The 3,670-nt window shown below is 40.4% G+C and overlaps 1 long non-coding RNA gene across 1 annotated transcript; it reads left to right on the top strand.

The window, feature by feature from the left end:
• Nucleotides 1–265: 265 nt before the first annotated feature.
• On the top strand, nucleotides 266–2,727 carry LOC125993700 (uncharacterized). The gene is made up of 3 exons (XR_007490388.1): nucleotides 266–407; nucleotides 1,245–2,196; nucleotides 2,346–2,727. It is a non-coding gene; the product is annotated as an uncharacterized lncRNA (long non-coding RNA).
• Nucleotides 2,728–3,670: the final 943 nt, after the last annotated feature.

Here is a 3,670-nt window from a genome sequence, read left to right as displayed (position 1 = left end):
TCGCTTCTGTGTTCGTCCATGTCGACATGCGATGCACTGACTGCCATCACACCTGTTGTGTTCCTGCGTTGTGCAGGTGGTGATGAAAGCACGTCGAGATCAGCTCATCCGTGACTCCACTGCGTGTGCGTAAAAGTTGCGCGTAACGAGCTTCGCAAATAGCGCTCTTCCAAGTGTCGGACCAAGACTGACTAAATCCTTGGATTTAAAAAGAATAAATGCCCTGCGATGGATTGCGAAGCCCAAGTTTCTTTCTCCTCAGGTGCTCCAGAGTGGTCGAATGTGCGCCAACGTGTCTGCGGAGCTGCGAGCAGATCAGCGAGTGTCTTGAGCTCAAAGCCCAGGGCACTAATGTCATCATCTGCCAGTGTTCATCCGCCCGGGGAACCACGGCCACTGCGCAGCTGGTAGGATTAACCCTGCGTGGCTTGGCTAGCGAGCCAATCCCGACGTGGTTCTTGTGTTAATTCTCACAGGCGATCACCCGTTAATGAGGATCCCCCTCAGCCACGTCAGGAAAGCTTCCCCACTGATTGTTGTTGTTTTTGCTGTTTAAATTGTTAGGGCAGCTGCTCTCAAATAGATACTCTGCGTACTCTTACTTTATTACGTGTATTTCAGTTAACAAAGTGTATCTTTGATGTGCAATTAGAGTAGGCCAAAAGTGTCACGAGTAGTACAAAACTATAGTTTATAATACATTAATATAATTATATTAATGTATTATAAACTATATATTGTTAATAAGACAGTTATTCTTACTATAGTGCACCGTATTCGTTCTACTGCACTGTGTTCCAAATTATAATGAAAATAATGTTTTTCTAATTTTCCTAAATAATCAATATATAGACAGTCATCATAATTTTCAAGTCATCCCCAATGATAGTACAAGTTGAATGTTGTTCAAAAATAAAAGCTGAAAACGCACCATTCCAGCACAACAGAGTTTCATAACATTTTATCGTCATGAAAAAACAAAAAACAAAACGAAAACAGTCTTAAATGCAAAACAATTCCAATAAAAATGTAACCACCTATCATGATTTTTTTTAATTGGAATAGAATTAAACTTCAGTAAGTATTCAGATTTAACAGTATTGGAAATCTTGTTTGAGATTCAGAATTAAAATAATAAATATTATTGTTTTTCATAGATGCTTGATACCTGCTACCCAATCCAAAATATGTGTATTTCAGTAGTAAAGCACCTTTTTAATTACTTAATCTTCATCTTTTTTTAGAATCGCCCTGGGCTGTGATCGAGAGCATCAGGTGGGTTTTAGTGCCCCCTATTGGCCAAGAGGAGCTCGTAAAGCCAAAGGCGAATTCTTGAAGTCATAAAAGCAAAGGTTTCATGTACCTTTTTTATCACCTAAGTAGCTTAATTTGTGTGAAACTTGAATTGGATGCAAACACTTCTGTCTAATTTAAAGTATGTGGTCGAGGTCCTACATGGAATGTAAAGGTCAAGTAGTGTATGATTTACTGTCAGTTTACGATCAAGGATTCTTGACTCCTTTCATACAAACAAATGTTAAGTGTGTCTTTGTTGCTGAATGCCACTGATTAATGAATATAATTACACTGCACACAATACTGTGAGGACAGCGCGGTGCTATAGTGGTTAGCACCTGCATCTGCCTCGAGTCCTGGGGATCAGGGTTTGAATCGCATTTATGGCCCGATGTCCTTACCAACATTATTAATTAACATTAACATCAAATATTCATTCATCCGTTCATCTTCTGAACCCCTTATCCACACGAGGGTCGCGGGCTTGATAGAGGCTCCCCCAGCAGTCTTTGGGTGGTAGGCAGGGGTCAACTTGAACTGGTTGCCAGCCCTGTCTGTGTGCTCACCCCTCCCCTCCTGTGTGCCCATGATCAGTGTGATCATCCTCACCTTCCTCTCGTTACCTGTCGCATATTTAAATCCTGTCTGCGTGTCACAACCTTGTCAAATTATTTCTTGTCTCTCGTCGTTTCTGTCTTTCTGTTTTTGACTTGGTCGTTTTCTGTTTGCCATCCCTGTCGGTCAGTCAGTCCTGTTGGTGTTTTGTGATGCTGTTAAATTAGTTTACCAGTTCCTGTCTGTTTTCCCTTCATGCTCCGTTCCAATTCCCTTTTCCCTAAATAAACCCTGGTCCAAGCTGCATTTGGTCGCCCTGCTCCATTCTGATCCCTGACAGATATAGTAAGTAAAAACAACTGAACAAATTGTTTTGAAGCAAACTTGCTTGCTTTGTTGTGCTAAATAACATTGTTGCTTTAAATGCTAATATTGCATGTTTTGGTCCAAATTTTGCAACTCAAAAATTTCATGTTGTGTCTGTTTATTTACAGGGCTGATTCCTAAAACCATGCATGATAACACTGGCAGTTTGAAACAGTTCTACCTGTGGTGGCAAGGCGTTGGTTTGGAGGTTCAGTCATGTGGACGGAGGTTACCCCCCACATATACATGCACACATAAAGGCGCGGCCGTGCATGCACACACGTGTGCACGCACACACATACACAAACGAGGCTTTGGGTTGTTCCCCCACCTCAACCTTCTAACTCACACTGTACAACTTAATTATCTGCAACAACATCTCATGATTAGCCTAAATGTCACGACTTCATTCAAGTTCCGTAGGTATCATAATAATGTACGTCTCAAACATAATTGTGTTCATGATTGTTTTCAGTCATCCATGAATGAAACTAAAAATGTGACAAATTGTGTGTCTTGATTGCAACATTTATTTTGCATTATGTATCCCCATATGTAGTGCATGTACACTACTCGGTGTCATTGTCCCAATAAATACCTTCTCCAAATCGCGCAATTCACATGACTTTCTTATAGCCCTAACGAAAACCAAAAGGTAAATTTTTCTTGCAGCTGTAAATAAAAAAGGCTAGAAATAAGAAAGGCCCTCGTTATGAAGTAACGTGTCAAATCCTTTATTAAAGAAGTGAAGCTTAAGCTGTTTGTGTCACCTGATGTAGCATATGAGGTGAATCACTTACCCGGAGTGTCACGCATTCCTCCATCATTTTTCATTATGTAACAATGTGGAGGAGGGAGAGAAAAAAAAAATTGTGACCTCCCTTCTTGTAAGAAACATCCACATCGACTTGCCCAGAGTACACATGGTAAAAGCAAACTTCCTTATCAATACGAGACAGCAAAATAAACCCTGTGGATATATGCTTGTTGGTGCGTTGACACAGATGGATGTCACAGAGGAGATGGGTAAGTGTAGGAAGAGCAGCCATAAACTGGTGATAGATGTGAGTGCCACATGGAAGGCAATGTGTTATTTTTCCAGCTTGCATCATTCCTCTGCTTAATACATGGATGCAGCATCTGCTTAGGTGCATTTAGTCACACACAGCTCTCTAATGCCCTCATTGACATTCTCCAGAACAAAAACACAGACAGTTTGATAAAATATAGAGTCTTTCTACATACTGTAACATAGTTTCCATAGTTGATTTAAAGCAGGGGTGTCAAACTAATTTTTGTCGCGAGCCGCATTGTAGTCATAGTTTCCCTTGGAGGGCCATTATGACTGTCAAAGCCTTATTTATAGTATAGGCTACACGACAAACTGATGAATAACACATTTTAAAGTAGAGATTAGTAAAAACTGTTCAAATAGTTTAAAAAGATGAATGTA

The sequence above is a fragment of the Syngnathus scovelli genome, chromosome 3 (genome assembly GCF_024217435.2).
Source record: "Syngnathus scovelli strain Florida chromosome 3, RoL_Ssco_1.2, whole genome shotgun sequence".
In the NCBI taxonomy this organism is placed as follows: domain Eukaryota; kingdom Metazoa; phylum Chordata; class Actinopteri; order Syngnathiformes; family Syngnathidae; genus Syngnathus; species Syngnathus scovelli.
The sequence above is the reverse complement of the archived record's forward strand: the minus strand, read 5'-3'. Positions and strand labels throughout refer to the sequence as shown.